The 13209-nt window shown below is 37.8% G+C and overlaps 1 protein-coding gene across 1 annotated transcript in view; it reads right to left on the bottom strand.

Moving 5' to 3' along the window:
* The window catches only part of NAALADL2 (N-acetylated alpha-linked acidic dipeptidase like 2), a 669716-nt gene that overhangs the window by 26894 nt on the left and 629613 nt on the right, over positions 1-13209 (bottom strand). The gene's annotated exons all lie outside the window — the stretch shown is intronic.

Genomic DNA, 13209 nt, shown 5'->3' with positions numbered 1-13209 from the left:
TGCAGGGTCCCACAGGCCCACCACTAGCGAGGTGCGCATCCTTTGTGTGGGCCTGCTTCAGTCCAAGCGAGCAGGGCAAGGTGATGGTGATGCTGGAACCAACAAGTGTGCATCCCAGAGAGGGAGACCCCGAAAGCTGGAGAGACAGATACCCATTTGTATAGCCAACTTGGGCTCAAAAAAGGACAGGTAAACTTAATGAGCATGGGTTTGTATTTCTGTCATTCTGGGAACAAGGAAATAACTGTTTTGTACAAAAGTTTGACTTGGAGCAGGGATGCTCCATAGCCCCCAAACAAGGACCCTGTTAATAAAGACCTTTTCCTTCTACATCAATCCTCATGTTAAGCTTGCACACCGCTACAGGTAGCCAGACCTCAGGCTGCTTGGTTTAAGCTTTGGCAACCCAGCTGGGACAAGGTGGACCTTTGAACAGTTGTCATGAGCCGCCTGTGGCAAATTGACTCTGAGAGTGCAGCTGCGGGAACTTCCCAGTCTCAGAAGACATTCCTGCACCCCAGCTCAAGGCGCCTATTGCTGAGAATGCAAGAATAGTGGAAGAAAACAAGTATGGGGAGGAAAGGGACCCCCAGATCACGTGAGCTGAACTGGCATGCACATTGGGGGTTGGGCACTGTGTCACATGGGTGGTCCACCATTTTGGGTGTGTCACGTGATTGTGCTGCCATTTTGATGTGTCATGTGAATGCTCCTCTGTGTGGGTTGAGTCATGTGGGCGCTCCACATTTTTTATTCCAGGCAATGTGGCAGGTCACTCACACCACTCATGGATTTTTTGACATCATCAGGGATGTTCACTTTTCAGGCAGGAATGATTTGTTGGATTATCACCGTTTAATGTCATTCCAGCAAAGACCTTGTGACTGGACATCTCAAAAGACAATCTTGTGGGCTAAGAGTCTGGTTTGTGATTAGTTGTGTGAATTAATCTGTGTGTTCTTACTTCTGTTTTCATAGGGTGTATGCTTATGATCTTAATTACTTGGGTGATGGGTTACATAGTATGAGCCTCTCTTAAGAAGCCCATCTGCATCACCACTTCCTGATACCCCATAATTTGGCTGGACTATATAATTGAGCTGATGAAGTATGGGGCAGTCTGTCAACATCACTTAAAACTGCTTTCCTTTTATGCCCTAAGAGTTTAGACAGAAAAGAGCCAGAAGCATTCAGTGGGTGAATCCTAGAATATTCCCCTCAGCCTAGTTAATATAGTGGGCAAAAGGGCTTTGGACAGGTGTGATACACCTTGCACACCTTTCTCCAAAGAAGCTGCTCCATTTTTAATGTGGTACATTGTAGATAGTTCCTACCTTTGTTATTTAGTGGTTATGATTTTGATTGTGACTTCTAACCCACTTGACAAATTTGTCACCTCTAGAGTAGGACAAGGACAGCAACTTGTGCAGCAATATCATCCTTTGAACATTGTGTATGATACTTTTCAGGGACAGCCAAGGACCTTGGACCTTGCAAGATCTTTCTCCCTTGTGTGAAGGCTCTGCTCCACTCCAGACCCCCTTTTGTTAGGGATCGCTGGCCAAGGGTGTAAGTAGGACTATGCCCCTAGGCCAGCAGAAAGTATTTCCAAAAGAATATGTCCTTTGCCCATTTGTCTTTGTATAATTACAATGTCTGGCAGTGTTAAAGGGGGGATTTTAACAGAGAGGTCTAGCCAGATCACTGGGGAGTGAGGGAGACACCTGGAGAACTGGCACCTCCCCCACAAAGAGGGAGTTACAGGGAGCTTCAAAAGCAACCTAGGATTTAAACTGGAGCTGGGGTTTATTAGGCTCCATTCCCTAGGGCAACTGTAAACAAAGGTAACGCAGCTTTGCAAACCCGTGTGCATTGCCCCAGCAGCTGAGCAGCTCATTACACAGTGTGCAAAGAGTCTGCATGAGCTATGGGGGCCAGACACCCTGCCTTGGGCTGGAACTTTTGTGCAGCTTTGCACAGCTGGGAAACTTCTGTCCCCTTCTGCAAAATGGCAGCTAGAAGAGGTTTAAAGACACTGGAGGGCTGACAAAAATGGCAGACATTAGCTCACATTGGTTGAAAAGCCAGAGGCTCTGTTGCTCATGGGTTTCTGGGCCAAGGCTTTAAAACACACAGAGATGCTCCCTCTCTTCCTCACCCCTCGTCCCCAGTTGGGGTGGGGCGTAGAGTATTCATGGGGCCCCACAGGCTCTGGTCCTAAGAACAGCACACAGATGTGTAGGCCAGGAAGGTTTCTCAGCCCCAGGGGGGTGAGAAGTTTTGGGTGCCTGGGACCCCATGAAGGGAGCTTCTCCCACATAACCAGCTGGAGGGATCTGGAAGCACTCCCCAGACCCCTGGAAAGAGAGAGAGAGACAGCATGAGGTGATGGCAACACTGGAGCTCACAAGTGCATATCCCAGGGAGAGAGTGCCTAAAAGCTGGAAAGCTGGGGATAGATAAGCATGATTGGAAGTTGCTGGGTATGGGTTTGGATTTCTGTCTTTCTGGGAACAAGGGGATTTCTGTGTTTTGCAGAAGAGAATGGCTTGCAGCAAAGAAGACCTCAGCTCTCCCAAATTGGGAACCTTGTTCATGAGACCCATTTATGTATCTGCCTTGGGCTCCAGAAGGGCAGATAAGCAAGATGGGGAACTTCTGGGCATGGGTTTGGACTTCTGTCTTTCTGGGAACAAGGGAATTTCTGTGATTTGCAGAAGTTGGTTTGGAGCAGGCATGCTTCCAGATCCCTAAAATTGGGAACCCTGTTAAAAACCTCTTTTCTTCCTCACTTATTTCTGTGGTATGCTTGTGCTCAGTGGCAGGTGTCTGGACTCCAGGCTGCTCTGTTATAGGTAGATAGATAGATAATTAAATTAGGTTACCATCTGCTGTTTATGGCCTCTAGCCCTTGTCTAATTTCCCGATATCAACCCAAATTGCTAACCCTCAATCAATTTGGCCACCTTAAAAGAAAAAAAAATCCTGTTCCTTTACATCTAGACAATTTTAATGTGTGTAATTACATATTTGTTTGGTTGTTTGCTTATTCTCTTTCTTTCCACTAATTTAAAGTCTATAGGGTAGGGTTGATATTTATATTTTTGACCACTGTATTCTCAGTTTCTGGCATAATCTGTCATTTTTAGTGAACACTGAGTATTTGCTAAATTACTGAATAGAATCAGTTGTAGTGAAATCAGTAGTGATCTAGATAAATATTTTGAAGAAGTCGCATTAATTTCTAACTCACAGATGAGAAAGATAATAAGATTAACATGAGAACCAGAGGAAATGCAAGGAACAAACTGTCACCCAAGCCACAGGCATTCTTCCTATAGCCAAGGTCTGAGTAGTGACAAGAGATTAAATGTCAATTTTTTTGTGTGTGAGATAAAATATATTCTATTTCTACTTCTTCTGGTTCAGAATAGAGTTATTCTATTTACCTCAACTTTTTATTTTTTTACTGTTTTATTTTTAGAGTGGAGAAAGGAGGGAGAAAGAGAGAGAGAGAAACATCAATGTGTGAGGGAAATATTGATCAGTTGCCTCTCACATGCACCCCAGCTGGGGAACAGGCCCACAACCCAGGCATGTGCCCTGACTGGGGATCAAACCTGTGACCTTTCACTTTGTGGGAGTATGCTCAACCCACTGAAACATGCTGGTCAGGGCTACCTCAGCTTTTTAAAAGTATTTTTTCTTTTTATTCTACGTCTCTCTGTGAAGCTATTTTAAAAGCGGCCATAGATTTGTTTAAAAATAAAACTCAGAATGGCTGCAACTAAGTTTTATTGCTTATTAATTTAGATCATTTATCGTTTCTGGTAATGAAGGAGAGGGCATTTATATTTTCAGGAATTTCAGAATTCTCATCTGCAAAATAGAGGACATATTTACTGGGATGAGTGACTGACAGATCAGAAAAAGTATATATAAAGCATCAAAGAGAAAAAAAGGGGATCTTTCATAAGTGCTCTTGAAGAGTATGGTAGGGTAAAAAAGAGAGCTTCTTTGAGGCAAGGAAGACCTGGGTGCAAGTACTAGCTTGAACAATTATTGTACATGTTACTGTGAAGATTGGACCTAAGCACCAAGTATATTAAATGCCTGACATATGATTATTATTTTTTCTTAAAAATTTCATATGCAGTATCCTTGAGTCCCTAACCTCTGTTTGACAGAAAAATGTGCTATGAATTGAACATTCCCAATAAAACCTGGCACAGGATATACTTCCTCCTCCTCCTCCTCCTCCTCACCCATCATCCCCACCACTTGCAGCACAAGGCAGATCCCAGTTCCTTTAGGATCCAGAGGGAACAGGATAAAAGACTGAGCTATTATTTCTGAATAGAGTAGTCAAGGAATGTTATCAAAGCACAGAAAAACGATACACAATTTAAATCAATAATCACTTAAGCTTTGGAAGGCAGAAGAGAATGTGAAACTGTCCTCTGTAGCAATGGTTTCAGGCAGACAGGTGGGAGGTGGCAGAAATGAGATTCACAGAGTTTCTCAGAGCTAGAAATTGCCTGCTTGAGAAGGTCAGGCAACTGATGCTGTCACACAAGGTAAAGAACTTTTATTTCAGTTGTTAGTTGTTGACTCCATGAATCCTCGTGGAAGCTCCCTTGAACTTTTCATCTCCAACACTTCCAGTGAACATACAAACTTCTAATCCTCTCTCTTAGGATGATTCTTACTTTGAATAACTAGATGGCTTCCTAGTTTTCTCACTGAAATTTATCTAATAAAGATAGATTGAAAGTAAATACTTGAGTCCCACTATATGCAATTTGAGGGTTTGTTATATTTTTTATTAAGATTATACAAATGATATATTAAACTGTATATTTAGTTCAAATACTAGACTATGGGGTGAATAATTCCCAATTCATCCATTTTTCTTAGAAATTTCCAAGTTGATTTCATCTCAGTGTAATTAATAGCCTCCTTTTTCTTTTTCTCATCAGTTGAAAATGGTATTGTCTTAAGACTTCAGTAAACAGACTGGAGAAGCAGCACAACCAAAAATAGTGGTTGGCAAACCCTTGAAGTGACCAGGAAAAGGGGGAAACACTTGTGTCCCTTTTTCTCCTCAAAAGGTACCACTCTGGTAGGTTACAAGGATAAATATGTGCTTTACAGAACCATGTCTATTGGTTCTCAGTTCTTTCTATGTGTGTCTTCTCAGTATATTATACCTGGTCCATATTGTGTGCATGTGTGTGTATGTGTGTGTACATGATAAAGATTTACTTTCTTGTTATAATAAGAAAATGTTCCTCCTAATAATATAGATATTGGAAAATACAAATTGTTATCTAAGGATTTGCTCTACTAAATACATCATCTATACAGCAATCAAGTACCTTAGTTTCATTATGTAGCAAAATAAACTATTAGTTGCTTCAGTGGGTACACAAAAAATATTGAGCATAATCCTATTTCTTAATTCTCTTTAGCAATATATTTATATGCATGGAAACTCCATGTTGTACTGATGATAGATAAAATAGGCCATTAAAGGAGAGAGAAACAAGTGCTAAAATGTTTAACATGGTACATGGAGAACCTAGATTTTTATTATATTTCTTCTCATTGATATAATTATTTTAATAATTATTGTTCAAAGACATCATAAGTCATTTCATAATAGTTATAAATACTTCTTCAACTAATATTTCCATTATCTTAGATATTTGCAAGTTTATCTTTTCTTAAAGAATGAATGTCATGGAAGTTAATTAACTTATAGGATCATCTGATCAGTGTCCCTCTTAGTCTTAAATCCATATCTCTAAATTCCTAGTCTAATAATTCCTCTTCTAAATCACTCTGTTATTAATGGGAAAATATTTCTCATTATGATATACAAGACTTATCAGATAAATGTCTCTCCTCTTTTAATTGCATCTAATATTTATAGCAACATTAAAGGGTAGGCAATATTTGGGGATTTTTTTCCCACTGCTTTTAGAGAGAGATGAAGAGAGAGACAGAAACATCAACATGAGAGAATCATGACTGGTTGCCTTCCATACACCCCACCGCTGGGGATCAAACCCCGCAAACTTAGGCATGTGCCCCAATTGGAAATTGAACCAGTGGCCTTTTGATTTTTGAGAAGATGCTCAACCAACTGAGCCACACCAGTTGGGTTTATTTTATGATGATTTTATTCATTCAGCACAACTGGGCTTTTTTTTTTTTTCTCTCCCAGAAGTATGGATACATTTGATGCCTCACAGATGTACTTTTGCAAAAATTAGAGTTTGAAGATGTACTTCTGCAAATTTAGGGCAAATGAAATTTAACCAGCCTTTTAGAAAATTGACCTATTTAATATTTGGCTGTATTTGCACCAAAATCTAACTAAATCTATTGGTGACGTCTAAGTAAATTAGGCACAATCTGGATCAAATATATGTAGCACTGTCTAGTATAAAGAGCAGTGGTTTTAGAGAAAAAGAGACAATTTCAATTTCCATTGGTGCCACATTTGAACCTTTCCTAAGCCTCAGTTTTCTCATCTGCATACAAGGAATAATAAGACCAATCTTGCAATATGGTTGGAAGAGTTGCAGGTAATACATGAAAACATACAACATAGTGCCTGGCACAAAGTAAATCCTCCTCTGTGACAAGTACAGTTATTATTTGTCTTAATATTGAATATTATTAAATATGCCATAAAGGCACAACTCATCCTCAGACTGGTAATGTGTCTTGATTTGCAAATATAACAGTAATTTTTTCTCACTTCAGATGGAAAGAAACCTCAAACCTAAAAGAGATATTTTTATAAGATGTAAATAGTGCATACACATGGATTTTTATTTTGATATTAGCAGACTAGATCTCAGACTAATTACCCTGATTAAGCAGTCATTGCCAACTAAAAATTTTTAAACAAGTTTTTCAATGTCTAATCAAATTGCAGTGAACATTATCCGTCACACTGGAATACACCTTTGTTTTAATTTTAAGTGAGCTACTTAAAAAAAAAAGAGCTTGGATTTCAGTATATTAATTTGGTTTCTTTTGGAAATTGGTAGCTTTCTTTGCTCCTTTTAGAATTAGAAGCTTTAAAAATATGAAAGTGATATATAATTATAAAGCTAATGTATATGTTTATTCATAAAAATATTAAAGAGAATGTTTATAATGATAAGCCTTATAAAGATTTTGTGTATGAACCAGGTCCTTGACCCTCTTTTGGAAGTTTTACGTTGTGTAGATTATTAAATTCTGTATTCACACACAGAGTCTTTTGTGTAAATGGCTTTTTAGAAAGTAATATGGTAATTCTTAATCATTTGTTATTTTTTCATAGACTAAAGAGATCAGAAGTATTGCTAATAGAAGTGATGACAAGAGAAACAATGGTGGGATTTTAGCTCCATTCAGCCCACCCACACCTTGGTAAAGGAAAAAAGTACAACTCAAAGTGGTTATTATCCCAATCAAAGACTGAACATGAGGTTCCATTAGTACTTATATAACTAACTCTAATTAAAACACCATGAAAGCTATATAATGAGAGCACAGCTTTTCTGAAATGGTTTTGGGGGTGTGAGTTTTAGTCTCTTACAATTATATGTAACAGAGTCATACGAGAAAGTTGACTATAGAGTATCTGAAAAATGAGTTTTTTAAGATTCTGTCTAATGGCATTGTTTGCTTAAGTGTAAACTAGTTCTAACATATTTCAAAAGCAAAGTTTCAGGAGCTTATGTGTTTGAAAAGTACTTTTAATGGATTGTTTGCTTTGTTTATTCTTGGTTTAAGGCAGAAGCATCTTGACATTTACATTGCTATTTTCCTGCTTTCAAGAATGCAAACAAAAAAATTGTTTTGGCTTGGACTGGCTTGAAATTATCCTCTGAAATTCCTCAAAGCCATTCCAGCTATGTTGGAATGGACTTCCTTCATTATAAACCTGCTCTCACAGCTATTATGAGGACACAAAGCCAGAGATCCCCACACACATACACACACATAAACACGCTCTCACTTAGCTTACAAATGAATTGTGCCCCGAAAAATCTTGGGTAACATATTGTTTGGAACTCAGAAGTATCTTCCCAAAGAAAGATTAGAAGCGTATTTGTTTATATAGCCCCTAAGAGATTACTTAACCACCATGTATCTGAAATATATTTAGAAAGAAAAATAGGACAATATTGTAGCATAATTGATAGTTTTGTTTTAAAGAAAATAATTAGCCTTTAATTTATTTTGAATCATGGTGCCTGAGGATGTTCACTTTCCCAGATTCTCATTTCTATCTAGCAGTCAGCGTTAAATACTGGCTTATATTTGCTTCCTTTACAATTCCCCACATCCTCAAATCAAAAACATTGCAGTACAAATGCAGTGGTGGACTTCTGATCTCCTTTCAAGCAACAGAAAAAGTTCTATCCTTTGGTAAAATTACCCCAGAATATCACCTATCCATAGTTAATAATGCAACAATAGGTAGAAAAACTTTATTAGCTTTTACTGTTTAACTGCTGTCTCTTTAAATGTGTAGAGAGATTATACATGGGATTTTAAGCAGATGTTCTTTCCCAGTGTGTGAATATGAGGCCATGTTGATATATTTTGCATTAATATTGGAGTTGCCTATTAAGAGAAAACCTCTGCCAATCATATTTTTTATTATTTATATTATTACAGTTGTCCCAACTTTTCCACCTTTCTCCCCTCCATCCAGAGTCCTCACTCCCTCAGGCAATCTCTACACCATTGTCCATGTCCATGGGTCCTGCATACATATTCTTTGGCTACTATATTCTTTATGCTTTCCTTTACATCCTCATGACTACTCTGTAACAACCAATTTGTGCTTCTTAATCCCTTCATCATTTTTGCCCATCCCCCCACACCCCTCCCATCTGGCAACCATCATAACACTCTCCTTATCTATGATTCTGTTTCTATTCTGTTTGTTCATTTATTTTGTTTTTTATTTAAAAAAAAAATTTAGATTCAATTATTTTTGCTGAGAGCAGTTTTGAAATCCTATTGTTTTCTATTTGTACACTAAAAGTTTCAAATCAAAGATCTCTCTACATCTGTGGAGTTTAATCTAGTCACTTAAATAAAGGGGGTGGCATAATTAGTATGTCCCCATTTTTTAGACTCTTAGGCTGGTATAGGAGTATGTGAAGAAAGGAGATACCAAGACAGAGACGCAGCCTCAAGAACTCATGCTTTTAAGCACTGCACCAATTTGTGACAACGCCAGGGATTTTGCTGAAATTTGCTAAAATAAGGCTAAGAGGAATGCCTATTCATAAGATATTAAAGTTCAAGCATGAAATGGTTGGTGCCAAAATCTAAAATGTGGTTCTAACTTCAAAACTTAAAGCATGGGAGACTCTGCCCCAAAAGTCTGTGAGGCTTTCGATAGCGTTTCCTGAGCAGCTAAAGAAAGTAGTTTGAGAGACGGCTGCCCTGATGGAAAAGGTTTGTTGTTAAGAATGCCTACATTTTATAAGCTAATGCTATTTAAATATTATATTTACTATATTTAATTATTTTAATTTTATTTTTTATTGTTTATGCTACTACAGTTGTCCCAATTTCCCCGCTTCGCCTCTCTCCACTCTATCTGCTTCCCACTTCTATAGATACTCTCCACACCATTATTTATGTCCCCAGATCCTTCATACATGTTCTTTGACTACTCATTTCACCTTCTTTCAAACAGTCTTCACCTCTCCACTCACTTCTTACAGCTGTCAATCCATGATTCTAAACCCTTGGTTATATTTACTGTTTTTTTTTTTTTTTTTAACTGCACAATTTTACTCCAATACTTTATTTTCTATGGGATGTTGCAACCTTTTGATATGCAAGTTTTTAGCAAGTGCTTAAGGGAAGAGACTGTTTATTGAAAATTAAAAATGAAAGGAATTCCTTACTGCAGTGACCCTGGGAAAAGAGAATGTTTTAAAGTATTTCTTTGTTAAGACAGAGATGGAGAAGAAGTTTTGGAATCCAGGAAACTCAGAGCCTGAAGTAAAAATACTGGAATGATACAAAAATTACTCTTAGTTTATAATATGTGTATAAAATTCTATAGTTTATAAATTATCTTCTCATATTTTATCCTCATTTTATCCTGATAGTTTACCTAAATTTGTACTAAAATTAATAGTGCTTTAAGATTTTCTATTTTAGAGATGAGAAACTGACTCTCAGAGCTGCTAATTAACTTACTCCAAGGTATGTAATTGGAAAAAGAGAAATTTTTCTACTCAAATCCCATCTTACTTTTATAAATCCCAAATCCAGTAGTCTTTCTATAATATCATTGTTACACCATGTTCTTAATTCTAAAAGCTGTTCTATTATGAACAAGTGAGCTCCTGTTTATAGAAGGCAATACTAAATGTACGGTCTATGACAGAAGAGGAAAGACAATTCAATGGAGAAAGGGTAGATTTTTCAGCAAATGGTGCTGGAACAACTAAATATCCAAATGCAAAGACTGGAGCTAGACAAAGACCTTACACCTTTCACAAAAATTAACTCAAAATGGATCATCAACCTAAATGTAAAACACAAAATTGTAAAACACCTAGAGGACAACACGGAAAACATAAGAGCTCCTGTGGTGATGATGAATTTTTAGATACAAAATCAAAAGCACTACTCATGAAAGAAAAGATGATATATTGGATTTCATTACAATTAAGAACTTCTGCTTTCCAAAAGACCCTGTTAAGAGAATAAAAAGGCAAGCCACAGACTGAGAGAAAATATTTGCACTATCTATAATGTGATAAAGGATTGGTATCTAAAATATTTTTTAAAAGCTCTCAAAACTTAAAAATAAGAAAGTAACTCAATTTAAAAGTTAGGCAAATAATCTGAAAAGACAGCTCACCAAAGAAGACATAAAGATGGAAAATAAGCCTACAAAAAGGTGCTCAACATCATGTCATCAGATACCAATACCATTTATTAGAATGGCTACAAACCAGAACTCTGACACCATGAAGTTCTGTAAGAATGTGGAGCAGCTGAAAGTCTCATTCATTGCTAGTAGCAGTATAAAATGGTGCAGCCACTTTGGGAGACAGTTTGGCAGTTTCTTACAAAGCTAAATATCGCGTTACCTTATGACCCAGCAATCGTGCTCCTTGGTATTCACCAGGTGAGCTGGAAAAAAACACATATCTACACAAAAATCTGCATGTAAATATATATAGAAGTTTTATCCATAACTGTCAAAAATTGAATGCGATCAAGAAATCCTTCAATGGGTGAATGGATAAGAAACTGTGATACATCTATACAATGGAATATTTTTCAGTGATTAAAAAATTAATATGGAGGAAACAAATGTGTATTGCTAAGTGAAGAAGCCAACCTGAAAAGGTTACATGCTGCATGATTCAAAGTATATGACATTCTGGACAAGGCAAAACTGTGGAGAGGATAAGATCAGTGGTTGCTAGAGGCTCAGGGAGTAGGGAGACAGAGATGTATAGGTGGAGCAGAGACTTTTAGGGCAGTGAAACAATTCCATATGATGTTATATATATGTCATTATACATTTGTCAAAGCCCATAGTATGTACAACACCGGGAGTAAACCCCAATATTAACCATGAACTTTAGGTAATAAAGTATGAATATGGGCTTATCAATTGTAACAAATGTACTGTTGCTGAAGGTGGACCAAGCCCAAGGTGAGTTTGCCAGACGGGTCTGAAAATAAAATTCTGCCATGGCATCACAGGAAAGGAATTTCTGTGATACACTCATAGGAATATTTGAGTTATCCTGGCAAGATTTATTGGAGAGAAAACAAAGGAAGGGCTTAGATGCACTGCCTCGTCCACCACCAGGTGGCTCATCTCCGTTTTGCTGTGGAAGAAGTCCAGTCTCTGTGGCCTCAGGCCCACACCCGCATCCATCAGGCTCAGGAGGGCCAGGACTCAGAATGCCTCAATTCCAGTACCACACATTGCAAAATATTAATAACAGGGGAGGAACTGTGTATTAGAATGGGAAAACTATGTGTGTGTAAAGGGTTATAGGTTATATGGGAATGCTGTACTTTCTGCTCAATTTTCCTCTAAACCTAAAACTGCTCTAAAAAAGTCTATTTTAGAAAATGATATTGTAATGGAGAATGCATAGGTTCACTGGGTCAGACTGCTTAATCTGTTTTTTCAGAATAATAACTATAGGGATTTATAAAAAATCCAGTAACAAAACACAGATGCAACAAGATCTCATCTCCAGACACCCCAGTCCCCAGGAGTACTAGAGCAATACCTACCGGAATTATAGTAAAGGAAGGGAGAGAGAAAAGATGCAGAATTCTTTTTAAAAAATACATAATCTCCTTCCTACTCAGTGGTGATGAGTCAGAGTTTACATTGCTGGATTTTATAGTAAGTCATATTTTTGCAATACTTTCTAGTTTTAAACACTCTTTCACTTACATGGTCCCTGATCATATATATCATTTCATGTTCTCCCAACTGGCTAACAAGCTCAGTACCTCTGGAGCACTTTGCAGCTCTTTGTTATGCTGTTACAACCTATCAAAGTGCTCTTTCCTGCTCCCATTAGAAGAATTCCCTGAGTCTTAATACAGGGAGTGTCCATTGAATCAGATTCTTAGGGCTTGAGGGATTTTAGAAATTATCTTTAACAACAGGTTATCAAATAAATACACAGAGACCCACAGATATTGAGTGCTTTAACTCACTGGCTGGGGAAATGGACTGAGAATAGGTTCTTCCCACTAATAATCCCGCTTCATCCACCTAGCCCCAGGGGAATCCTAACAAAGAATTCCCTAAAACTCCCATAGCCATGCAATCGTTAAATCCATCAATTCCTTCTTAAGTCCGTCTCCCAAGTCAGCTCTTTGCTCTTCATTAATACTAATGTTCCAAATCATGTTTTTACCCCTTGTACCTTTCTTATACTGTAGTCTTCCTGAAGGTTTCTGTCCTCTCTCAACTGCAGTGAGCCCTATTGGGAGCTTCAGATAATTTTCCTCCCAACATAGATTTATTCATGACTCTTTAGTGTGAAAAATATGAAGCCCCAACCTCTCAATGGAATATTGAAGACATCCACAGTGTAATTTCTTCCTGCTCTCCATAATCATTAACCTAATAACAATTCAGACTATTTTCACTTCTTGTTTTCCACTCCCCAGCATATC

Source organism: Furipterus horrens, unplaced genomic scaffold (assembly GCF_987537825.1).
Source record: "Furipterus horrens unplaced genomic scaffold, mFurHor1.1.pri manual_scaffold_1, whole genome shotgun sequence".
Classification (NCBI taxonomy): Eukaryota; Metazoa; Chordata; class Mammalia; order Chiroptera; family Furipteridae; genus Furipterus; species Furipterus horrens.
Note: the sequence above shows the minus strand (reverse complement) of the source record. Positions and strands in the feature narration are given on the sequence as shown.